This window comes from Hipposideros armiger, unplaced genomic scaffold (assembly GCF_001890085.2).
Source record: "Hipposideros armiger isolate ML-2016 unplaced genomic scaffold, ASM189008v1 scaffold_97, whole genome shotgun sequence".
In the NCBI taxonomy this organism is placed as follows: domain Eukaryota; kingdom Metazoa; phylum Chordata; class Mammalia; order Chiroptera; family Hipposideridae; genus Hipposideros; species Hipposideros armiger.
In genome coordinates this window covers 3,688,691-3,715,489 of record NW_017731447.1, presented here as the reverse complement: position 1 = coordinate 3,715,489, position 26,799 = coordinate 3,688,691, and the positions used below count along the sequence as shown (strand labels likewise).

The following is a 26,799-nucleotide window of genomic DNA, read 5'->3' as shown; positions in this document are numbered from 1 at the left end:
ATCATTGAGCAATCAGGGACTCACTGCTCTTAGAAAGGCACCCAAGGGAAGCATGTGCGAGAAACAGCTCCAGGCTGGCCAAAGCCCCATAGCTGTCACCCCCAGCTCAGGGCCGCAGCTGGCAGCTCCCATCCCCAAGCAAAGGACAGGAGAGCTAAATGGAAATAGTGCTAAAGTTTACTCTTAGGGAGGAGAATCTCAGGGTATTCCCACATGCAAGGAATCATGTAGAGACCTCCTGATCACCTCACTGTTCATCAGAGGGACCCCTGAGCCCAGTGGGGGAACTGAGACAAGGGCCAAGTGAGCTGGGACAAGGTCACTGTGATGCCTTCCCCATGCAGAGCTTCCCAGGGGACATGTGTCTCATTACCAAGGCCAACCTTTGCAGTTCTGCAGCCATCACAGAGGTGAGGCTGGGAGGGCATTGCCTCAGCCTAGGGAACAAACACCTAGGGAGCATACAGTGCTTGGCTTCCTTAGAGGCTGTGGGTCACCGGGTCGGTGCTGACAGTGGGCTGGGGGGAGGGATGGACCCAGCCCTATCTCTCCTGTCTGTGTGACCTTGGACTAGTTGTTTCTCTACATAGTATAAAAACAGAGATACAACATTTGCCATGATCCTTCCACAGGCAGTAGTCTGACAAGATACAGGGAAGACAAGTGTGTCGGGGTTAGGGGACTGTTGACCCTAAGAGCCTGAGAAGACTCCAAAGTACTGTCTCCCCAAATGCTGTCTGGCTAAGGTCTGTTGTCAGGGTTTCAGGCACTCCCTGTGTGAAAGCCCAGCACCACCATTTAGGAACACAAGGGGACGCTCTGCCCAGAAGGAGAGAGATTTAGAGTGTTTGTCGAGCATCAGTCCTCAGTCTCACGAAGCCCCCTGTTCTGGCCACTTACTATTCACCCTGTTGGTGACAGAGAGCTCCCCTGCCCTGAGCAGTACAAGACAGTTGAACGTCCAACACCTGACACTGGACAGATGAGATTGGCAATAGTTTGTTAGTCACATACACTCACAGCCTGGGGAAGGACATCACCTGCCATCTGGGGCCCCATGAGGGTCGCACTCATGGGAGCTGCACTTGGGAACAGAGTGAGCCAGCAGGGGCTGTGGAGCACAGGCTTTGTGGTGACAAGAGGGTGGGAGGGTTTGATTGGCTCGTTTGAATAATATCTTGGGCTGGCAGGGTGGTGAACCCCATTAGGTTGAAGACCGGTAGGGTGCAGCTAGGGGAACTAGCTGCGTGAGGGGCCTTTCCAGCTGGGGGGGGGAAGCACACATATCTAGAGAAAGCTGGACAAGTCACAGTTAGGCCTCTGGGACTCAAAGATGTCAGGGCAGCACCTGACATTTTAGGCCTTATAACAAAATGCCTGAGGTCCTGTGCCCGCTATCATTTCATCTTCACGACACCCTGTGATATGGTTCCACGTCACAGGTGAAGGACTAAGCTGGGGAATTAGGCAAAACCAATCAGATCAGGCTTTGTGCCAGATCTCCTGGCTCCATGGGTTGTGCTTTCTCTGTGCGGTGCAGCCACGAGGGCACCGACAAGCCGCGCCTACTTGTCACAGCAGGCACCGTGAGCGGGGCTAGCCCCCGGCAATCTGGCCATCACCAGATGCCCTGGGAAATGCTTTTTTTTCCCTTTGCAGGACAGGGTTCTCTGCAGTTTTGCTTCTAGTTGGGTTTGTAACTAGAGAAAACCGAAGGCCCTCTTTGGGTCCTCTTGATCCTAGACTGTGGAGCTGATGAGTGGGTCTGCATATTAAGTCATGGGCATTTCTATCCGGTGGTTGGGGTAGAGACAAGGCATGGGGTTAGTCGACCAGACTGGCAGGGAGACCTGGATCCCAACCTAGCTCCTCTCTCGCTGTGTGGCTTTGGGCAAACTTGTCCTTCTCTGGGCTCAGACTTCTCAGCAGTAGCTGGAAGGGCTGGTTGAACTGAAAGGCTCTTTCTGCTCTGTTGTGCTGTGAACCTTAAGGATTGTAACTGTGGGCTACAAGGCCTCATCCACTCAGGTAGAGACATGTGAAGGCAGGTGGCGGGGACATTTTTGTTCCTGTAGAGCCGGGGAGAGTCATGTTGACGTAGTCCCTTGGAGTGAGATGGCAGGATGCTGGGAGTGTGAGTCAGGACCCTTTCCCAGCTCCCAGCCCAGCCATTCATCGCCTTACCTGCCTCCGGGAACTGGCTGGGCTTTGCTGGCTGAGTTTCCAGAAGATGCTCTGGCGGCACAAAAGTTTGTGTAATTTTGCCGCCTGGGAGACCTGCCGTCCACAGCCCAGACCCAGCTCAGGCCAGGCAGCCCCTCCACCCCAGGCCTGTCTCCTCCCAGGAGCACATGCTCCTCCTTTTCACTTTTTCCTTCCCCTCCTGAAGGGTTGCTGATTTAGCAAATAAATGTCCAGGATACCCTGTTAAATTTTAATTTCAGATAAATACAGAAAGTTTTCAAATATAACTAGGTCTCAAGATTTCCCTGGTACTAAGCACCCAGCCCCTGCCCCCAGCCTCGAGGCCCCGGGTTTCTACTGCCTCTAGGGGCCAGGAATGGGCCAGCTTGTTCTAGGGCCTTTGTACATGTATCTATGATGCTAATAAAATAGAAAGTGATAATAACAGCAGTCAAGGAAACCAAGGGTAAACGCATGCAGCTGGGGGTAGCCGGCCGGACTTGAACCTGTGTTTTTCGTGTTCATTTTGTGCCTTTCCCACAGCGCCAGCACAGATTTGCAGAGAGAGCTCGAAACAGAGGAATCTGGTGCAAACCTGCGGGCTCCTTGCTGTGGGTCAGGTGGCAGCGCTGCGGTGTGTGCGGAGAGCAGCAGCGGGTGTGCCCTGTCCCTTCTCAGGGCCGAACAGCCCACCATGCAGCATCCGGGCTGCAGGCCAGGCTGCTTGGCAGGGGCTGAGTGTGATTCCACCGCTCAGCCTGCCTACAAATGCAAGTCCTCATGACTTCCCTCTGGTGGCCTGGGCTGCTCCTGAACCATCTGCTCCCTAGCTGGGCCTGCAGCTGGGGGCTCGTGCATGATAGACCTCTCCCCGCGATGGGCCTCTGAAGCCAGCCTGATAGATAGCGGGGGACACAAGTGGTGACCACATATGAGAGAGGTGAAGACCGGCTCCTGTGCAAGCGCTTTTCCCAATTCCGTTCTAAAAGACTTTACTAAACTGGGGGTAGGGAGGGCATGTATTTTTAATCTCGTTTTAGTGGTGAGGCTCAATTCACTTCTCCAAGATTCTACAGTGCCTAGCTGAAAAGCCAGGCCTGGGTTAGACTTCACACCAGCTCTGTACCCTGGGCTCAGGATTCTTCAAACCCGCAGCCATTCCTTGGAGTTAGGAAATAATGGCTCTCAACCCCAGCTGCATATTAACATCACCCAGGAGCTTTAAAACACATAGGCCCAGACCCCAGAGATTCTGATTTAATTGATCTGGGCGGGGCCCAGGCGTCAGTGGGTGTTAAAAGCTCCCCAGGTGATTCTGATGAGGATTGAACATCATCACTGATGAAGGAAGAGATGGCCTAGGGTAGGGGTTCCCCAACTTTACTGCACATGGAATCATCTGGGAATCTTTAAAAATACTGCCTCTAGTCTCCTTCCCCGGATATTCTGATTTAGTATAGAGTGCACCTGGAGCATTGGGATTTTTTAAAGCTCTCCAGGTGATTCTAATACTCAGTAAAGTTTGGAAAATATTGGCATAGGTTAGGGCCTTGCTCCTCTAGTGTGGTCTGCAGACCAGCAGCATCAAGAACCTGGGAGTGTGTGGGAAATGCGTACATCTCAGGCCACATTCTGGACCTATTGAATCAGCATCTGCATTTTAACCAGGTTTCCATGTAATTCCTATGCACGTTCAAATTTGGCCTAGAGGATGATATGATGAAGAAGCAGACAAGGGTATAATTTTTTATAAAAAACACATGTTTTTTAGCTAAGCCATCCTGCCACCTGTTGGCAGCTCAGCGGCAGCTCAGTTCAGGCCGGGAATCAAACCGGCAACCCTGTTGCTCAGAGCTCGCACTCTTGAGCGAACTCTTAACCAACTGAGCCACTTGGCCGGCCCCAGGGGTATAATTTTTTAATCAGTCAATCTGCTCATTCATTTATTTGGTCATTGGACTGATAATCACAGAGCATTGCTATTTGCTAGCATTATGCTAACACTGCTTATTCAAAGATGAGAAGGTTAAGGGTGAGGCAAGAGCATAGCTGTCAGATCCCAAGGGCAAGACCAGCGCCTACATAAGCGTAAAGGGCACACTGTACAAGATGTCCATCACTATCTGGGCAGGTGCGTTCAGGGCTTACAGAGGCTCAGGACAGCTGCTGTAGAGGATGGGGAAGGGTGTTCTGTGTCATTCCGAGGAGCCTCAGCTTCAGCTGTGGACAGTGAGGTGCCTATGGGGCTTTAGGTAAGATGGAGAAGAATGTCATGACTGATTAGTCTTCAAAAGAGAACTATGGAAGAACTGGAATAGAGAAAACCTGGTGGCAGCAATGGAGACCAACCGGGACCCTCAGAAAGAGGCTTAATGATGAGGGGCATGGCAGAGGGGATGGAGAGGGGGGCCAGGTTCGGGAGAATGGTGCTGAGGATCTGCAGGATTTGGGAGCAGAATGAATATGGGGTGGGAGGGGAGAAGTGAAGCGTGACTCTCAGGTGTGCTGTCTAGGCAACTAGGTGGAGGTGGCGCCATCGGTGGGATAAAGAACCCGGAAGGCAGAGCACATTTGGGCAGACTGAGAAGCAGCTGTGTGTTTGGAACTGGAGCTAAAGAGAGAAGTTGAGTCTGTAGATCTAGGCGTCAACATCCAAGGCTTGTTGAAGCATAAGAGTGGGCAAGATCCTTTAGAGACAGAAAGGAAGAAGAGGGGGCTAGAACACCGGGGCCCTACTATTTAAGGGGAGATTGGAGGAGGAGAAAAGAAAGAGAGGAAGGAAAGAAATGGAGAAGTAGGAAGGATCCAGCAAAGACAGACTGGAAAGAATGGATCAGAAAAAAAGGAAAAGAACTTTCAGGAAAAAGCATAGTTCGCAGAGTGAAATGCTGCAGAGAATTTAGGAGATGAAAACAAAACAGGATTTGATAATTAGGTCATTAGTGACCCAGTGGTTGCAGTGTTGTGGTGGGAAGAGGAACCAGATTGCACTGGGTCAAGGTTATTGAGAAAGAGGTCACAGAAAGTGCAGATTAATCTCCAGCGTTGGTGGGAACAGAGAGGGGGAGATAGAGCCGTAGTCTGAAAGAGAAGTAGGACAAAGGGGTTTCTGTTTCCTGTTTAAGTTGGAGAAGATGAACCCGTTTCTGAGCTGAGAGGAAAGTATTAAAAGTGGTTAAAGGTGCAGAGGAAGAGAGAATAACTACAGAGTGGATCTCAGAGGTACTGGGAGATGTGATCCGGAACAGAGGGAAGAGTTCATCTTGGGGAGGAGAGGGGTGTTAAAGGAGTTCCCATCAATGTTCTGTATGGTTCTCTGACCAGGGCGTGCGATCTGCTGATAGCCTGGAAGAAGTAGTGGACTGGGCAGCCTCGGGAGACACAAGAGGTTCTGGAAAGCAGGAGAGAAGAGATGGAACCAGCCAGGTAGGAGACCCACGTCTGCTGTGGCCCCAGCAGCCTGCACAACGTTGCTTTTTTTTTTTTCCAGTCACGAGGGCTCAGGGGGTGAGGAGAATAAGAATGGCTGCTTTCCTCCCAATCTGGATTGGTTAGCCTGAGGGCAAGGAAGGAACGGCATCCAGGTTACTGTGGAGAACACTGTGGGTGCCATTATTTTAAAGGTCAGATTTTCTTGCCCTTCTCCGGAAGCTCAAATGCAGGGGCAGTGATACCCATTCGGTGAATCTCCTCCATGGGGGTGGGGCTAATGGTGCTGATGGTACTTTGGCTGAGCTGGATTTATTTGCAAAGAGGAAGCCCCCACAGATGCCAGAGGCAGAAGCTACTCTGTGTCCCCCAGTCCAAGTGGCTCTAGGGACTGGAGAATGCCACACTCACCTGCCCTGAACCGCCAGCTCCTGAAGGAATCAGAGGATCCTAGGGTTGGAAGGAACCTTAGCGATCATCTAATCCAGTGGCGCAGCAGCAGTGACTCCTGGGGTATTTCGGAAATATGTGTGTGGGGGGCATTTTTTATTGTCACAATAATTAGAGAAAGGCTACTGACACTTAGGAGGTAAAGGACAAGTGTGCCTGTCCTCACGCAACCACAAGACAGTCCACTCAAAAAAAAGGTTTATCCCAGGGCCGGCTGAGTGGCTCAGTTGGTTAAGAGCTCACTCGAGTGTGAGCTCTAAGCAACAGGGTCGCCTGTTTGATTCTCAGCCTGAGCTGAGCTGCCAACAGGTGGCAGGATGGCTCAGCTAAAAAATTAAATTAAATTAAAAAAAAAAAAGGTTTATCCCGCATCTCCTATGGCATTTCAAATGCCTGTCAAGAAGTAGAAACCTGTTCATAATGATCTTTGAACTCTGGTTTACCCATAAACACAGTTGACACTGCTAGGAACACTTCTGTATATAAATCGAGGAGAAGTTGTGCTTCAGAGCTTCATTAAGAGTCGTGTGTTAGTTTGGGAAATCATGTCTCTGACGGCAGAGCTTCCCCCAGAATCTGAGTCGTTGACACGACGTACCTGTACCAGTCTGCATTTGCGCCATCACATGCGCGCTGATCCCACATAGGGATGCAAGCTTCGCATTATTTCACTCCGTTATGCATCCTCGTGCCCGAACATTTACATGTTAAAACATATATGCCCATATTATAATCATGTCATTTTTACTTTTATATATCTATTAGGGAATTGTATTGTTTTTTTTAAATATGGTTTTCTAAAGTAGGTTTTACTTTCTATTATTTTATTTCAGCATAATAAAAAGGATATTATCAAACATTTATTATAAAAGGCGTTTTAACTCTAGTAGAGTTTTAAAAAATCTCTAATTTCTTTTTTTAATGTATCTGCTTTCAAATCTATTCTTCTCTGAATAAGTTTTGTTTTGTTTTTTTTAAATATTTTTATTGGGGAATTGGAGGGATGGGAACAGCGCTGGGGAATTGGGGAAAGGGGAACAGACAAGTTGCTGTCATTTTGTTCTTCAGTCTAGTTGTGGAGGACGTTGCTTCACTGGCCCAAGTTGGCACCATCATTGCGCTCTTCCCGGGCGAGGCAGATCAGTCGCCGGCTTCTGGACGGCCGCTCACTGCAGCTGCTGGCCGCTCACGCTGGCTGCTGGCTACACACGGTAGCCCATGGCAACCTACTGCCACAGGGGCTACAGCCTACACCGTCGCCGGCGACTAATGGCAGCCCAGCTCCAGGTTGAGCTGTTGTTCAGCATCTTAGCTGTGGAGGGCAGTGTCACCGGCCCTCATATGTGGGATCCGAACCGGGGCCCTCTGGCGTCCCGAGCCAGTTCTTAACCATCGCGCCACTCGGCCGGCCCTGAATAAGTTTTTTATTTTTATTTTTTTATTATTAGTTTCAGGTGTACAAAACAATGGAATAGTTGTATATTTAACCCCTCACAAAGTGATAACTCCCCTCCCCCCACCCAGTGCCCCTCTGACATCGTATATATCTACTACAATTCCATTGACTCTATTCCCTATACTATGCGCATATCCTGTGACTATATATATATATATATATATATAAAATTATAGTTGACATACAATATTATTCAGCTTCAGCTTCAGATGTACAGTGCTCTGGTCAAGCACCTACACCGTCCATGAAGTGGTCTCCCTAATAAGCTTCTCTAATTTCTCAACCAGTTAGTTGAATTTTCTCTACAGCAACTCTAACTGCCGGTGTCCAGATCTGCTTAAATATTTCCAGGGTAGGGAACTTATCTCTCTGGGTGGTCTGCTTGATCATTAGGGAGCTGGCTGAGCTAAGAGGTGAAAAAGTGATTGCATATAAGGAGCTGAACTGTCACTGAGTATCTTTCACCCTCCTATAGCCTTATTCATGTCCTCTGAGGCCACGTGAAAAGTGTCAATCCTCCTACATGAAGACAGCTCTTCCAAATGCAATATCTCTCTGATATTCGTAGGTGGCTAGAAACCCCATGCGCATCCTCTATCCACCCAGCCCCCAACACATTGTCTTCTCTCCTCCAGACAGAATGTCTGTAGGCCTCTCACCATTCTGAAATGTGACATGTTTTCTGTGCCCCTTTGTTATCCTGGCCAAGCAGGTATTGTACTAAGCATGAGGGATTAGGGAGATTAGTAGGTTCCACTTCATTCATTCAATAGTTTACAGACTGCTGACCTATGCCCTTCACTGTGCTTGGCTCTGGGGACACAGACATGACTGAGAAATAGCTGTTTTCCCTGGGAGCTCAGCCAGTGGAAACACAGTCACCGGAAATGACAGTTGTATTTCCCTTCTCTCCCAACACCCCTCTAGACTTATAGGAAAGGGATTTTCTTTAAAAAAACAAAAACTAAAAAGAGTAAAAAAAAAAACCATTAACACAATGAGGAGAGGCCATCAGCATATAAGAGGATTCCACAAAATTCTAGAAAACTAAGAGCAGGTAGAGGTATAGAATGGTCAGGTATAAGAGTGGAGAAAGCAGCAGTTTAGTGTTCAAAGAAGAAGAGGTAGGAGAGAAGGGGCTTATTTGCCCCTGGAGAGCCCCTGAGAACTGGTCCCCAAAGGGCTGGGTGTGGTAGAAGGCAAGAATGAGATATGGCACCAGAATATGGAGATTATCTGGAAGTCCACTTATATAACAGTCGACCTGTACCACCAAACAAAATATTTTGGACTCTACCCTTCAACCAGGAAACTAAAGATTTATTTCTTCTCAGGAAAATTGAGTGGTCCCAGAAAACAGACATGTACGGGTCCCCACATAACAACCAGCTCCCACTGAGAACCCAAAAGCCAGACAGACACTGAGAAAACTCCATCCACGAACACACAGCTCCCAAGTGACATTTCCATGTCTTATTCTTAAATATATGAATGGATATAGCTGAAGCTAATCCACCCCCAAGGAGAGTCGCCAACATAATGAGACTGAGGGAAACACAGAGAGAAAGAAGACCCCTGAGGACACGGAAATAATGGAAGAAACAGAAAAGAATTCAAACAAAACAAACACAACCTCTAATTAATGTCCACGGAGACAGTACCAAAATGGAAAACTCGGAGGACAAGAGAGTGCTCTTTGGAAATTTAAACATTTTAAAAATGGCTGCCAAAATATTGGGTTGTTGGAAAAGTCATGACGTATTTTTTTGTGTTTTCGTTGCAAAAACGCATCGTGACTTTTCTGACAACCCAATAAAATATTCGGTAGAATTGAAGCTAACTAAGATTAGGGAAATCTCCCAGAAAGTAGAAGATAAACATTCCATAGAACTGGAAGATGAAGGTTTTTTTTGTTTTTTTTGTTTGTTTGGTTTTTTTAAAAGATTTTATTGGGGAGTTGGGGGGAGGGGAACATAGAAGTTGCTGTCCTTTTTGTTCTTCCGTCTAGTTGTGGAAGATGTCGCTTCACTGGCCCCTGTTGGTATTATCATTGCGCTCTTCCTGGGTGAGGCAGTCGCTCACTGGCCATTGGACGGCCACTCACAAAAGCTCATGCCTGCTGCTGGCCAGCCCCACTGCAGCCTACGCCATTGCTGGCGACTCATGGCAGCCCAGCTCCAGACTGTCCATTGTTCACCAAATAGCTGTAGAGGGCGCAGTGTCACTGGTCCTCATGTGGGATCCGAACCGGGGCCCTCTGGCATCCCAAGCCAGCTCTTAACCAACGCGCTGAGCAGAGGAAACTATCAAATCAATAACACAAGAAAATTCACAATCCTGAAGTTTAGAGGTCTTTATAGAGTTCACTGAGTCCATCCCAGGACAAACAATAAAAATAGATCCACAGCAGTGTATGTCAACCTAAAATATATCAGGGACAAAGAGAATAACCAAAAAAATGTTCAGAGAGAAAATATAAAATCCCACTGAATATTCCAGGGGCATGAGCATTCTAAATGGCAACACCAGACTCTGAATGCAGAGGAAACAGACCTTGAAAATTCAGAAGGAAAGTAATTTCAGCCCAGAATTCAACACCCTGATAAACTATTATCAACCATTAGAATAGAATAAAGACATTTTTAAGATAGGTAAGGATGCAGCACCTCATTTAAGGAAGTAATTAATAATATGCTCCAGCAACATAAAGGAGTAAGCCGAGAAAGGCAGACAGAAAATTCCAGAAACAGTGGCTCCATTCTGGAGAGCAGTGGGGAGAAGCCCCAGGCTGATAGCTGTGTACTGAGCCCAGGGATAGGGACCCGTGGCAGGGCGCCTCCTGAAAGAAGGGAGACACGATCAAGTTCCTGAACTGCCAGAGCTCCTGAAGAAAGCATGGAGAACTGTTTAAAGGGGATCCTGACAAAAATAAAATAAAGTCAACCAGAAATGCCTGGAAAACCCAAAATCTACACATACAAATAAAATGTAATCCTTGTACCCTAATTAACCCTGCAATGGCCATGTTTACGTGGTCACAGTAATGTAAACACTATTTAACCAAAAAGGGTGGTCGAATGGGAGAAACAAGTTGTGGGCCATGTAATAGGACTGAACTTTCATCTGTTATGTGACAAGTAAAAATGATGTCTAAAGTTGATAAATCAAAAAATGACTTTATTAAAACATGACTTTATCAGTATGTATGTATGTAGAGATATGAAAGGAACTACCAGAAGAAACGGGTGAAAGAGGTTGTCTCCAGGAAGTAAGACTGGGGATGGGAGAGGGGACCCTGGGTTGGTTTTTATTCATTATCAGCCTTTCGATACAATTCGATTTTTTTAAACTATGTGCATGTATTGGTTTGATAAACACACACTCTATATCTATCTATCTATCCACCAAAAAACCTCAAATAAAAATGTGGTAAGCAGCATGCTTGGGTGAAGATGCATGCAAGCTAGACCCAGAGGTTTGGAGTGGTTAGGATGACCAAGTAGTCCCCCCTTATCTGAGGGGGATACATTCCAAGACCCCCAGTGAATGCCTGAAAACTCGGATAGTACTGAACCCTGTATATACTATGGGTTTTTTCTATACATACATACCTGCGATATTTATGATAATGTATAATTTGTAAGTTAGGCACAGTAAGAGATTAACAATAATAACTAATAATAAATTAGAACAATTTTAGCAATATACTGTAATACAAGTTATGTGAATGTGGCATTATTAGTTAAAATAAGGGTGACTTGAACACAAGCTCTGTAATGCCATGACAGAGGGTCTGATAACCAAGATGGCTACTGAGTGAGTAACCGGCAGGTGGCATATACAAGTGGAGATGCTGGACAAAGGGATGATTAATTTGCCACGCGGAACCGAGTGGGACAGTCAGAGATTTCATCACGCTACTCAGAACAGCACACAATTTAAAATTCAATTGTTTACTGCTGGAATTTTCCATTTAATATTTTTGGACCACTGTGGGAAACTGAAACTACGAAAGCAAAACAGCAGATAAAGAGAACAGAGAATCCAAGATGAACTGTGAGGCAACTGAAGAAGGCTACGTGGGGGCCAGGCAACAGGAGCCCTATAGGCCCTGTCGGGCATTTGAACTTTGTTTTCATGGCAATGGAGAACCCGTTATTTTCAGAAGGAAAGTGGCATAGTTGAATGTGTGTTTTGGAAATACATCTTGACAGCAATAATTCTGGAAGCTGGTTCTAAGAGTCGGGAATGGAGACGGAAAATTCATGTAGGAGGCCACTGAGATAGCCCAGGTGAGGAATATATCAGAACCTGAACCAGGGCAGTGGGTGGGGGTGGGGGGGAGGCAAATCAAAACAAATATTTAGAAGGTAAATGTGACTGAAGAGCAGGTTGAGGAAGACGGAGGAGGCTTTACTAAGGAGAAGTGGGCAGATGATAGCTCTTCTCGCTAGGAGGGGGCTGTTTGGTGGTCCAGATGCTTGGTTCAGTTTTGAATGTGTTGAGTTGAGGGGCTTGCAGGAAATCCAAATGGGATGGCTAGGAAGCCACTGAATAGTCTAATAGAATGCTCTGGGGCAAGGTCAACCTGAAGCCATGGACTTGAGGGACATCAGCCTGTGGTGGACAATAGGGGCGGTGGCCCAAAGAAAGCATCCAGTGAGAAAAGCTGTGGACGAGGGACAAAAATCTGGATTTTAGTATTTAAAGGACAGGCTGATAATTCTCTAGATAACATTGAGCATCTTTTCCTATACTCATGAGCCGTTTTTATTCCCTCTTCTGTGAAATACCTATTTTATGTTTTGATTATTCTTCTATTTATTTCAAACCAAATCCATCATCTAGCTTAACGATAAAACTATAGAATGACTCCCAGTAGACTCAGGAGCAGTTACAGCAAGTATTAACTAAAGCAGTTAAATAAGAAAGAAATGAAGCACCAAATTAGAGAACAGGAAGCAAAATTGTATCATTAACGTAAAACGATGTGATTGCATAACTTGAAAACCTAAGACAATCAATGGAACAAAATACAAATAGTAAGAACTCGATAGGCTTGCTGATGCAAAATGAATATGGCAAATTAGTAGCATTCCTATATAAAACACTTTTTAAAATGCAGTGGAAAGGAAAACACAATTGTAATAGCAATAAAGGACAAAGTCCATGTGAAGAATTTTAAAACATTGTTGAGGAACACAAGAGTTGAACTCACCAGATAGAGAAGAAAATCCTCCCTCTTGGACTGGAAAATATATAAGTATTATAAAGATGTTCGTTCTTCCTAAATTATGCTTTACACCTAAGTATCTAGATAGGATCTGGATAATTTTTTTTCTTGAAACCAGACCAGCTTATTCTCAAGCTCATATGGAAAATAAACATGCACGAACAGCCAGGAAATTCTCATAAAGAGGAGTCGTGAAGAGATCACTTCTCCCCCATGTGAAAACATCATTCAAGTGGAGAGGCACCCAAGGGTGTTCAGTCAGATCAACAGAACAGAATAAAGAGCTCAGAAATAGGCCTTAGTTTAGTATACCATAAATGGGAATTGAATATATCATAAAATGACATTTCATGTCAGAGAGGAAAAGATCAATTATTTGTTCAGTAAATAGGGCTGGGGAACATAGCTGGGAGAAAACTTGATTCCTACTTCACTCTTCACATCAAAATAATGGAGCAAATATATAAAAGTTAACACTGAAGCCATAAAAGTACTAGAAGAAAACATGGAGCATTTTTTAAAGTGTACATAGATAGATAATAGATAGATCGATAGATAGATAGATAGATAGATGGAATTTACATATAAAAATTATATAACTATATATAAATTATATTTATATATAATTTATCTCTATATATAAAAACTTGGAGTAGGGGGACATTGTGCTCATAAAGCCATACAAGACTGATTAAATCAACCATATAAAAACAATAAGTTATGAAAAGATATTACAAACATATATGGCAGACAAATGCCTACTTTTTTCTATATATAGGGCCACTGCAAATCAATATAAAAAATGAACAATTCAATTCAAAAATAGGCAAAGGATGTGAATGAAGTTCACAGAAAAATCCGCTGTTCTTGCATATATGAAAAGATGTTCAATCTCACTTGTAATGAGGGAAGTGCAAATTAAAATTACAATACGATGTCATTTTTCACCCATCAAAACTCAGTAAAACACCAAAAATAGCATAGTGTATTGGCATGGATGAGGGGGACACTCATGCCTTATTGAAGGCATTGCTATAGCTGAGCTCAATTGTCAGTTGGAAAGGCAAAGCCACAACAAGGTGGAGAGAACGCTACCTACCACCGGCAATTTTTTTAAAAACGCACATATATTTTGTATAGATATAGAGCATCTTTGGAATAACACACAAGATACAGGAATCCTTTCTTCCTTCCCTCATCCCTTCCTTTCTTTCTTGTTTCCTTCCTTCTTTTTCTAAAAAGTAGAACTAATTTTGTCTTTCAAATTATAAATGTAATATACGTTTCTTATAGAAAGAACCTTTCTATTAGAAATACAGAAAGAGGTTAAAAAGAAGGCAAAACCGCCTTTAGCCTCACCGCTTAGGAAGATCACTTAACATTTTGGCGTACATTCTTCCAGATCTTTTTTCCTGATACATTTTTCTGAAATGGTAGTGTATCTTGTACAACTGTTTTTATTCTGATTTTTCTCACTCTATAGCATCTCTTTCCACATCATTAAATATAGCTCTACATCATCATTTTTAATGTGTGGATGCATCATATGTCATTTAAGTTCTCTAATAACTAATCTTTGGGGCATTTCTAATGTTTCACTGTTATAAGCGATAATATGATAAACACACATGTATAAAATATATTTGTGAACCTGTTGGAGTATACGTATAAGAATAATTCTTTAAAAATTGAATTGCTGAGTCAAAGCGTAAGTGTATATGAAAGGCCCCTGATATACGTGGTCAAATTGCTCGTAGAATAAGTTGAAACAGTTTACCCTCTACCCCATATATGAGAGGGCCCATTTCTCAACCTTCACTTGCCCAAAGCATTATAACTTTTTTTTCTTTACTATTTTATAGGCTGAAAAATAAATCTCATTTATAAAAGAAGAATTGCATTTCTTTGATGTCTAGTGAAACTAAACATCTTTTTATATTAGTACAACCATTATCTATTTATAAACCTTGCTTATTTCCCTATTGGAATGGTCAAAATTTGTATTGCTTTCTAAGACAATTTATACGTAAAAAATATTTATCTTTGTGTGTCATATTGCAAATATTTTCCCAGTTTGGATTTTAAATTCATATGATGTTTAAAGTTTTTTTATTAAGGAAAAATTTCAGACATATAAAAAGAAGGCAGAATCATATTATAAACCTCTGGATATCCATCACCCAGCTTCAACCATTATCAACACATAACAATTTTGTTTCATCTCTCTCCCTACCACCTTCCTCCTTTTATTTTGAAGCAAATCCCAGGCATCATATCATTTTATCTGTAAATATTTGTCATACAGTGTCTTTGACATGTGGAAATATTTAATGTTTCAGGAAATCAAACCCAATCAGAAACTAGTCTTCATGAAATCCCAGCACCGTTTCTTGAGTGACACATTATTTCTCCCACTGACTTGAAATGCCAACTGGATTTTCTCTTCTGTTCCTTTGATCTGCCTGTTTACTCAGACGCTAATTCCTTACTGCTGCAATTACTGTAGGTTTAAAATATGTTTGTTCATATTTGCTATGACAAGCATCAGGGGAGCTCCAAATCCGTCTTTTTTCCTCCAAATTTTTCTTCTGTATTTCCTCACATTTATTCATCCCAATTAACGTTAGATTTATTTGTCAATTTCAACTCAAAACTCAACTGAGATTTTGATTGCAATTATGGGAAATGTGTAGATGACTTCGGGGAAGATTGACATTTTTACAATATCGTCTTCTTATCTTGAAACCAAGTATGGCCCTCTGTTTATTTGAATTGTTCAGTAAAATGTGACAGCTTTACTTTAGGAGGTCCTGCATTCTTTTTATTAAGATTCTTCCCTGATAGTTTATATTTTGGTGGTTACTGTGAATGTAATCCTTTTTCCCATTATATTTTCTTCTCTGGTTGTTACCACTATATCGAAAAGCTAATACAGTTTTCTGTATTTCTTTTGTAACTACCTGCTCTATTAAGTTATCTTATGAATCATAATTTTCACTTGATCTTCAGTTTTTCTATGGAGCCCATCAGGTTTTTGACTCTCCATTTCCAATAATTATACCACTTTTTCTTTTTCTGTGATGCTTGCATTGACTAGACTTACTTCCCCATGATATTTTATGACATAGCCCTACTAATCAAGGATATCCTTGTGCACTTACCAGGTCGTGTTTCATCTTTCAGCATGACATTAGCTCCTGGTTTAGATTTGTTCTTTATCCTACTTTGAAATTATCCCTCTATTTCTAGTTTTCTAAGACGTTTTTTTGTTTGTTTGTTTTTAAAGATTTTTATTGGAGAATTGGGGAAGGGGAACAGCGCTGGGGAATTGGGGGAAGGGGAACAGACAAGTTGCTGTCCTTTTGTTCTTCAGTCTAGTTGTGGAGGATGTTGCTTCACTGGCCCAAGTTGGCACCATCATTGTGCTCTTCCGGGGCAAGGCAGATCAGTCGCTGGCTTCTGGACGGCCATTCACGGCAGCTGCTGGCTGCTCACGCTGGCTGCTGGCTACACACGGTACCCCATGGCAACCCACTGCCACAGGGGCTGCAGCCTACGCTGTTGACAGCAACTCAACGGCAGCCCAGCTCCAGGTTGAGCTGTTGTTCAGCATCTTAGCTGTAGAGGGCAGTGTCACTGGCCCTCATATGTGGGATCCGAACTGGGGCCCTCTGGCGTCCCAAGCCAGCTTTTAACCAAGGCTCCACTCAGCCGGCCCCAAGACGATTTTTTTTTTAATGCATATTAGATTTTTCTCAAATGCTTTTTGGGCATCTGTCAAATGACCATATGATTTTTTTTCTCCTTCAGTCTATTCATGAGATGAATTGCATGAATCGATTTCTTAATGTTGATGGTCTTGAAATTCCTAGAATAAACTTCCATTCGTCATTTATACTATTACTTTTATTACTCTTGAGGCAACTCATAAAAGCTGAGAGGAGTTGCTAAGAGAAATGGGGACAAATCAAAGGATTGTCATGGGATGCTGAGGCCCTGCTGAGGCAAAAGACCTTGATTTTTTTGTGGCATCAGTTTGCAAGGTTTCTTCGAGGAGCACTGTGGGAACGGAAGAGGACAGTGGGGCCAATGCAGGGCTGGGGTTTTGATGGGTGACTGTGGAGGGCAGACAGTGGGGCCAGGAGCAGAGCAGGTCCCACGTATTGGCAATGGGGATGGTAAGGAGCTGGGAAGACACACATGACACGGCAGGTGCTGCTGTGAGATGGCTCTCATAGTTTGCCTTTGTTTTCATTTCCACCTCAAGGCAAAATTTTCCATTTTTGCCCTGTCATTAACCAAACAGAATGCACCATGGCTTAAGCCAGATAACTTACGTCACTGATTTTCATGCTCTGCCACATTCTTGTCAGTTGCAAAAAAAAAAAAAGTCTGTGCTACTAGGACATTATATTGGGACAATAGGAAGTGTGTTCTGATGCATGGGGAAACACTGTAATTGGGGGTGAGGGCCACCTGAGCCCCTGCTCTCCACTTTGGGCTATTAGGGCATTGACGAGAGTGGAGCAGGTGGTCAGGCACGCAGGCCTGGCTGGCGAGGGGAGTGAAGATACTCCTCATAGCCTGGGAGAAAGGGGACTGGTGGGGACAGGGCAGCTGGGAGTGAGCGAAGCCTGAGGGGAGCTAGAGGTGAAGGGCATGAGATGGGGAGGTCCAAGGTCCACGAGGCTAGCTCGCTGAACGGGCCTTCTACATGGGTCTTGAGGTCACCCCAAATGACACCAGGGCTTGGAATGGACGGGGAGACAGTGAGCTGAAATGTAAGTCTCAGAGAGTGTAGGGGAGTGTCCAGGGAGCTGGATGGTGACAGCACTGAAGAGGGGGAGGTAGGGGTGGCTGGAAAGCAGGCCCTGCAGAGGAGGAACAGGAATGTTTTGAAAGTTGCAGTGGGGAGTGAGGAGAATGCTGACCCCTCCCCCTCCCCACCCCAGGCCCTGTCACTGAACCTGAGGTGCCCTGTGGAGGAGATGAGGTCCAGGGAGGGGAGTGACCTGCTCCAGACCACCTAGCCAATAAGCATCACGGTTGTTAGGATGTACACCCAGGTCTGTGGCTGCCTGAGGGACAGACACAGGTGGCCCTTCAGGTGAGGGTGTGAACCGCAGGCATTGCCTTCCCCATCCTGTGAGGCCTGCTCAGAGCTGAGCCCAGAGGCCTCCACCTGTCCCCTCCTTGCTGCAGGCAGCCTCAGGTGGCTAGGGAAAGTGTCCACCCTGAACACCCTCCCCAGCCGGGGAGCACAGGAATGGAGCACCCTGCTAGGACCAAGGGTTCTGTTTCCTTTCCTCAGTGGCCCAGGCCCTGTCTCCCCATCCTGGCCTGTTCTTTTGGGGCTGCCCCCACCTTACAGATGAAAGAGGGATGTAACAACTATGGCTTCTGGTGAACTGGGTTCAAATCCTAACTGTAATATTGCTAGCTCTAATGACCTTGGGCAAATGATCCTTTCTCTGAATTTTAGATTTCTCACCTGCCAATAAAAAGGGGGATGACATTCCTTAATCTGTAGCCTACAGAACCCTTGCCAGCTGCTGTTGTGACTAAAAGAGAGAGTCCATGTCTCAATGGTCGGGTTCTCAGAGAAGCTGGCTCTGAGAGGGACGGTGGCCTACGGGAGGTTTCTTAGAGAGTGCTCTGAAGATCGACACCCGGGGTTGGGAGGGCTCTTCAGAGCTATCCCCCATCACTCACTGATGTTCTTTACCTTGGGAAGGAGACATGACTGGGCAAGGTGACCATCTTCAGTGGAGGACAGTTCTGGAAGAGGGATGGGAACTGTCAGGGTGGCAGCATTCCCAGCCGCTGAGAGAATAAGCCCTTCATCACGAAGGGAGAATTGCTCTGTGTGTCACACGTGCACTAATGCATTTATCAAACTGTTTATTGTCATCGCGGCTTGAAGCAGATGAGCGTGAGCTTGGCTCCGAGTGGACTGGCCAAAGCATCAGGCAGCAGAGCCAGGCCTTGGCTCAGCCCCTGCCTGGGTCTGTTGATTTGGGTGAACTCCTAATATCATGAAAAAATGTGGACATCCTTTCTGAGGTGAGAGTCTAGCTCTGATCAGCTTCCCAAATGGGGTCTATGGCCCCAGTTTTTTGGAGCCATCACTTTAGGGTCACATTGCAAGTGGGAAAGGGGGTTTCCTTTACCTCCTCATGCTACAGTCTGCCTCTCCCCAGCTGTTCATGTCTGGGAAGCCCCTTTAGTCCCCTAGAACCCCTTCCTCTAACCCCCTCCTCTAGTCCTGTAACCGCCACACCAGTCCTAGCACGAGGCTGCATAGGAGTCTGAGAAGGGCATGGGCTCTGGTGTTAAACATCTGGATTTAAACCCCACCCTTGCCGCTCACCATCTGTATGACCTTGAGCAAGTTTCCCGACTGACCTCTGTGAGCCTTAACTGCCTCACCTATGGAATGGGAATAACTATACTTCCTCCATAGCTATATTCTGAAGATGGATTCATTGAGATGGTTTAGGGAAGTACCCTGCACAGTGCATAGAACAGAGTAGGTAATTCATAACAAAAATCATCATTTTCTTCCTGTGATTCGATCAGACTTTTCCCCATTCTTGTCTGCCTCTCCTACCACTTCTGAGCATAAATGGGTGACGCCTCCAACCCAGGATGGTTCCAATCTAAGGGCTCCACTCACAGGGCCTCTTGGCTGGACCTCTCCCTCTGTCTCTCCCATTTATGGTCCCCACATAGAGGCTGGAGCCCTCTGCCGGTCCCCTACTCCTGAGGAAAACTCCTGATCAATAAGAACCCCAAGTTACCTCTGATGAAGGCTTAGGCATTCATTCATGAAGGGTGTTCCCACCTGCTCTCACAGCAAGGCCTAATGGTAGGCACAGCAGTGACTGCATTCCTCCAGGCCAATCAAGCTCCCCAAGGCCACAGAGTTAGCCAGTGGCCAAGCCAGATTCCTTTCCGGGTGTCACAGTGTAATGGCTGAGAGGGAGACTTTGGAGCCAGACTCACTGCCTGGATTCAAATCCTAGCCCTACCCCTTGCTAGCTAGGGAACCTTGGGAGATTTATCTTACCTCCCTGTACTTCTGTTTCTTTTTTTGCTGTTTTTTTTTTAATTGGGGATTACTGGGGAACAGTGTGTTTTCCCAGGACCCATCAGCTCCAAGTTAAGTAGTTGTTTCAATCTAGTTGTGGAGGGCGCAGCTCAGTAGCCCATGAGGGGATCGAACCGGCAACCTAGGTGGTATGAGCACTGCGCTCTAACCAAAAACTGAGCTAACCGGCCGCCCCTGCTTCCATTTCTTTATCAGTAACAATGAGCAAAATAATAGTTGCTCTCTCATAGGCAGCCGTGGGGCTAATGTGTGTGTCTAGAACACATAACGTTATGTGTCTTACTTGCTATTGTGTTAGTGTGAGCTGTCATGTGAATGGATCATGCATTGTCCCACGTCTTCTCAGAACCAAGCTCCATCAACCGCCTTTCTCACCATGTCAAGCGTCACTCATCATATTCTCTGTTTCTCCTCACAATGTGTGGGTATTTTCAAGGGACTTTCCCTGAGGCCTTAGGCCCCATACCTACTAGACTGAAAAAATATTGCTTGCTATTTCTCCTGTCTTTAAACATTTCCTTCTATGCCGCCTGCTTCCCACAACCTATAAACAACAACAGGTCTCACCCACCACCCTCCTCAGCTGCTACAGTCTGTCTTCATCTCTTCCTGTCAACCAGGAAACTTCTAAAAAAATAAAATAAAGTGCCTCCGGCTCATTGCCTTCCATCTTTCTCCTTTCCCAGCCACTCCTCAAGCACTGGCTGTGCGCTCTGCAGGGTTCATTGCCCTGAGGCTGCTCTCGGTGGTCCAACATGGCTGCGTGTGTGTCCTTCCTCAGAGACAGTCATTTTGAACTCTCTGAGCCCAGGCTGGCTCTGCTGATCCTCTCCCTCCCTATTTCTTTCTCCCCTCACCCTCCCCTTCTCCCCTTCCCCTCTCTTTCACCTCTTCTTCTCTCCCTAACCCCTCCACTCTCCCTCCCCCCAGCCCTTCCTTTCTCCCCTCACACTCTCCCTGCCTGGGGTCCATTGCACCCTCCCTCCCTCACCCCCAGATTACCAGCCTTCTCCGGCTGCCTGGCGCCTGCCCAGTTCCTCTTCCTCCCCAGACCCCAGTCAGGGCACTACTCTAAGCTATGTAGCTTCTTAAATGGTAGGTTGATGTTTTTCGCCAAATTTGGAGAACTTTTAGCCTTTATTCTTGAAAAGATTCTTTTCTGCTCAATTGTCTCCCACCTTTCCTTCTGATCTTTTTATATTAAATTACCTGATATTGTCCCATGGGTCAGTGAGTCTATTCATTTTTTTTAAAATCATTTTTCTCTGTGGTCTTCAGGTTGGATAATTTCTATTGATCTAGTCTTAAGCACAATGACCCTTTTTTCTGCAGACTCCAATCTGGTGTTAAGTTTGGTATCCAGTGAATTTTTTGCTTTAGCTCTTATAGCTTTCAGTTTATGAATTTCCATTTGGATCTTTTTTTATCGTTTTCATTCTTCTGCTGAAAATTCTACATCTGTTCCTTAAACATACATATTTATGATCACTGTTTAAAAGTTCCTGTCTACTGATTCTAACGTTTCTGTTACTTAAGGACCTGTTTGTGTTGGCTTGCAATAAACAATTACGGGTCTATTTTTCTGGATTATGGGTCACACTATCCTGCTGCTTCTCATGTCTAAAATGTTTTTTTATCATTGCATGTTGGACATTATGGAAGCGACATCATAGGGAGTCTAGTTTGTGTTTTCTTGTGTGTGTGTGTGTGTGTGTGTGTGTGTGCACGCGCGTTTTCTTTCTTTAAAGGGTGTTGAGTTTGGGTAGATATTAAATTACAAGTGGATCTTTTTGATCTTGGCAGGCTAGTTTTCTTCTTCACTATGGTTTTTTTCCTTGACCTTAGAATGTGACACTTACTCAAAGCCATGGTTAGTACGCATAAGGTGCTGCCTTTCTGAGGTCACTCCTGAATGCTCAGAGTACTTACTGAGGTCACCCTCCTGTTGGCTGGAATGCAGCTCGGTCTTGAAGCCCCGCGGCGGGAACTCTGTGCAGCAGCCCCTCTCTCCTGGGCTGTATGGAGAATAGCAGCCCAGTGCTCAGCCAGGCACCCATGGGAGCCCTTGTAGAAGCCGCCGTCTTCTTTCAGCCCAGCTCCCTGCTGTCTGCTGTTGTATTATTATAGTTTGCTAGGATGGCTGTAACAACCATCAGACAGAGTGGCTTCAACCACACACAGTTATTTCTCATAGTTATGGAGTCTGGAAGTACAAGGTCAAGGTGTCTGTGAGTCCAAATTTCCTTTTTTTGTAAGGACACCAATCAGATTGGATTAGGACCCACCCTAACGGGCTCATTTTAACGTAATCACCTCTTTAAAGGGCCGAGGTCTAAATACAGCCAGTCACATACTGAGATACTGGGGGTTAGAGCTTCAACATGTGAATTGGGGCGGGGGGGGAACACGAACATTTCATTCATATCTAGATCTCTCATGTCATTTGACTCCCAGTTCAAACAAGTAAATGCACGCGGCGTGCAAGAGAGGGAAAGAGAGGGGGGAGGAGAAGAGACACACAATTTGGCCCCTAATAACTATCCTGCCCCTCACATTTTAGCCAATTCAGCAACCCAGGACGCTGATCTCTGCCATCTGGGAAGTACCTGAGTGAAATCTGAGGCAAATGTGGGCCTCACATCATATATTTCCTTTCTCTCAATAATTACAGTCCCATGCTACCCAATGGCTGAAAACAGTCACTTCATACGTTTTGTTGTTCATGTCAGGAGGGCAAGTCCAGTCCTCATGGCTGACAGCGAAAGTCCAACACCAGCCTTTTAACCTCTCTGCCCCAGGTCAGTCGTCAAAATTACTCATGATGCCAAATAGCCTTTCCTTACCCACATTTAGGAGATTCAGTTTTTCTTGTCCTCATCTGCAGTCATGCCGTCGCTCTCAGCAAATGGCGGGAATGGCTGACCTTGCTGGCCCAAGCGTCCCTCCCAGGACTGCCTGGTCCCTGCACTCTGTAGGCCTGAGGTGGGAACTGGGTGGCCCACACCTTGGCCTTCCCCTTCACCTTCCTCACTGCCTTTTTCTCCCTTGGTTTTATTTATTGCCCCAGGAAGAAGAAGACCAAATGTTCACAGGAAGCAGATTTGATGGGGAGACAGGCAGAAAGACAGAGAAAGGTAAGAATAGAGGAGGAAGACAGAGGCCTAGAGAAGGGAACTCCCAAAGGGAAGACAAGCAAGTAGGAGGGAGTAGAGAAGAAGGGGGGAGGAGGGGAGGGAAAGAAAAGGAAGCAGAAGCAGGGAGGAAGACAGCAGCTGGCTTTTCTTCAGGGCTTCCCAAGGGGCTGTGCGCTGACCCTGTGTCTGGATATGACCTTTGCAGGGTCAGGGTCACCACTTCCCATCCGCTCTCCCAGGTGGTGCCAGGGCCTAGGGCCTGACTCACTACAGGCAGAGAAGACCTGAAGGCAGGCGTATTCCTTGACTGTGGGGAGAAGGGGGTCAGGGGAGCATTCCAGGGCCTGGCACACTTTTGTCCAGCGGCTGTCCCCTGCTGAGTCAGGAGCCACAGCCCAGGAAGCTGGGCTGGTCCCCAGAGGACTTCTCAGCTGCCCAGGATGAGGTAACAGTATGGCAGGCAGGGCCTGAAGGCGAGCGCAGGCCTGGGCCCTCCGTCCTCTAGACCCAGGCTGCCTCCCTCCCTGACAGGCCTGGAAAACCTGCCCAAAGCCTCTGCTTCTCTGTCCCCAGGCTCCCTCCAGACCAGCTCCGCTGCTGGCGCTTGCTGAGAACCAGCCCCCAGCGGCTCGGGTGTGCCCCTGCCCACAGCTCTGAGCCCCAGACCACCTCTCCAGGCAGGTCCAGTAGCACAACTCCCTGAACCCCTCACGGAGCACAGTATGCTCCCCGTTGTGCCATTCATGTTGTTTCTCGCTCCCCCTAAGTTCAGAGGGTGATGCTTTCAGGCCACTTTAAATGTGAGAAGAGTTCTCCCTGCAAACACAAATACCTTTGTGAACGGCTCTGTCTCCTTGAGGCAAGATCCTGGAGAGGCAGCCCCCTGGGAATCATGGCAGCTTTCAGAAGTTGAGGCCCTCTCCTCAGAGTCCAAGTGCTCAGATACAGCGAGTTCAGATGGGTGGATGGGAGTGGAAGGTTGGATTTCTATTAGCATCAGAAAGAAACAAATCAGGAAACGCTCAAGTTATTAATAGAATGAAATTCTATAAACTGTGGTACCTTCATTCATACCCCATTCAGAATATACAATGGTTATTTTTATCTAAATTATTTCCTGAACAAGACTAAGATTCAGATGTTACACAACTGAGACTCTGTTTAGTTTCAATTTATAGTTAATGAAGCTATGAGAACAATAAGGACTTACAATAGATCTGGAAAATATGATTACTGAGCTGATAAAAAGAATGGCCTGTAAATTAATGAGTAAAACTTGAATAAGAAATATTTCTATTTTAACATGAAAAAGAAAAACGTAAATACTAAGTGGGAAAAATTACAAGGAATGACATGTCACAAATCAAGAACTAGGAAGCCAAAATGAAGAAAGAGCTATCAAGGGTGATTCCGCAGGGGATGAAGTCACAGTGCAGAATTGCCCAGTGTTCACCTGAGTTCGATTACACAGGAATAGATTTGGATGCACATTCAAAGAGACCATCTCCCTGCGCTCTCTGGGAAGGGAGGGTCACCTGGATAGTAGCAGTTACAACATGAGAACATGGCCCTTCCTACCTTCCTCCCTCCCTCTCACCCTCCCTTCCTTCTATCAACACTCTCTATGGCTGCTGGGTATACAGCCGCTAACAAGACAGACAAGATTTCTGTCCTCACGGAGTCACAGTCCAGGGGGACAGGCAGACGTTAAACAAGCAAACACTAATAAATATATGTTTGCAAAAGGAGATGACGTGCTGGGAAGACGCACAGGGTGCTATGCAACAGACTAACAGAGTGGATTTCACTTGGGTGCTCAGGGGAGGCCTCCTGGAGGGAGTGATCATGAAGCCCCGTGCTGCAGGCTGAAAGGGAGTTACCCAGGTGGAGCGGAAAAGGATGGCATTCCTGGCAGAGGGGATGGCAAGGGCAAAGGTCCCGAGGCAAGGTTGGCATGTTCGAGAGCTGGAAGAATGCCGGAGTGGCTGGAGAATCAGGAGGTCAGGAAAGATTGACATCGGAGGAGCCCAGGGAGCTAGGCAGGGGCAGGTGATCATGCGTGGATTTAATTTTAAGCGTGATAAGAAACCATTTAAGGATTTTTTTTAAAGCAGGGGAGGGACATGAGCAGATTTGCATTTTTTTTTTAAATTATTGTGGCTGCAGAGGGGCAAATGGGTATGGAATGACCAGGTAGGAGGCTACTGTGGTACAAGGTTGCCGGTGAGGGCCGGGGTGTCTTCTATATGCTGGGGCAGTGGGATGGGAGGAGCACGTGCAGGGGTTCAAAATACATTCAGAACTTTGAACTTCAGATGTGTTAGAAATGAGGTGGCTTCTTGGGCAAAGCAGCCAGGGGAAGGGTGGAGGCTCCGCTCACTGAGGTGGTGGCACCCTCTCCTTTGTATGTCTGAAACGCTCCCGTTTGATACATAAAACGCATTAGTGCTGGCCTTTCAGAGAGGGGCAGTGAGACCCTCAGGGTCGCCCAGCCCGTTGGCAGAGCCAGGACGGGAACCCAGGGGCTCTGCCTGTGCCAGGTGTCCACTGCTGGGCGGTGCCCCTCTGGGACCTTTGCTGAGTTCCCCTGCTCCAGTGCTGGGGTCCCAGACCCGTCCGTCTCAGGAGACCCCGCCCACCACCCAGTCCAACCTGCCCTGCACAGCCTGTGCTGCCAGGCTGCCTGGTTGCACTTCTGCGTGCATGTCCTGCTGACTCCCCTCCACCCTGCCAGGGCGGCTGGGACAGTGCCAGCGGGGCCTGCACACACAGGCCTGGAGCCAGTGAAAGTGTCCGCGGGCATGCCGCCCTTCTGCCCGTTTCGTTTCTACTCTGCTGGCAGCCTCCAGCTTTGATTTCTGCCTCCCTCTGTCCCTTCGGCCCTTCACATATGGTCACTCTCAAATCCTCCACCATGAGAGCTGAAAGCGGCCTCGTATGTGGTAGGTCTTCCACACCTGTTTATTAAATTGGACTGTCGGTTGTATGTGGTCCCACCTGCGTTTGCCCCCCTGTTCTCGCCTTTAGGGCCTCCCTGACGGCCTACACACTGTTCTCTCCTGTCTATCACATCCTCCTAAATTCGCTGCGTCAGTGCCCTCTTTCCATCTTTCTAGGTCAGATCCCCCCATTACCTCTAATCAGAATTGTGGCAAAGCCTCTAACTTCCTCCCGCCCAACCACAGCCTCTCCCTCCTGCAGTCAACTTCACAAATTTTTCCAGCTCAGAAACCTTCAGAGGTTGCTCCCTGCTCGCTGGAGGAAATGCAGACCTTCAGCCTGGCACCAGAGGCCAAGCTTTGGCAGTAGACTCTCACCGTTTCTCACTTCTCCCCTTCCTGCTCCTAGAAACCCGTGCCCCCACACCCTAGCAGGTTTCCACTGGGATCCTTTGCTCTGCCTTTCTTTCTCTCTGCCTCCCGGTCCCAGAAGTTCAAACCTCTCCCACTTTGCCCAGTGCAGCTCTCAACAAGGCCTCCTCATCCTCACCCCCACCCAGCCTGGAAGAGTCTCCCTTTTCCTGGGCCCCCCTGCAGCACTTCTCCAGCACCCATCAAGGCCTGCCTTGCCCGTTATTGTTTGTGCTGGTGCCATTGGCAGAGGTGCTCCCAGGAGGGGGATTGGGCTCCCTGGGGAGGCAGATGAGCTCAGTGCAGGGTGGGTTTTGTCTGAGGGGCTCATGGCATCCAGGGGGCCATATCTACACTTCCCTTCGAAGCAGGGGCTCGTGGAGGGCAGTGTCTGTGGCAGACTCATCTTGGCATTCCAGCACCCGGCACAGGGCTCGGCGTGTGGCAGGCAC

The 26,799-nt window shown here is 46.6% G+C and overlaps 1 protein-coding gene across 6 annotated transcripts in view; it reads left to right on the top strand.

Annotated features, from left to right (window-relative positions):
* The window catches only part of LEP (leptin), an 81,344-nt gene that overhangs the window by 3,415 nt on the left and 51,130 nt on the right, over window positions 1-26,799 (top strand). For 4 of the 6 annotated variants that reach the window (XM_019646178.1, XM_019646177.1, XM_019646172.1 and 1 more), the window contains 2 exons: window positions 5,509-5,610; window positions 22,931-22,997. The gene's annotated coding sequence lies outside the window, so the exon portion shown is untranslated. The remainder of the gene's footprint in view (window positions 1-5,508; window positions 5,611-22,930; window positions 22,998-26,799) is intronic. The other 2 variants (XM_019646173.1, XM_019646174.1) reach the window with 1 other exon arrangement.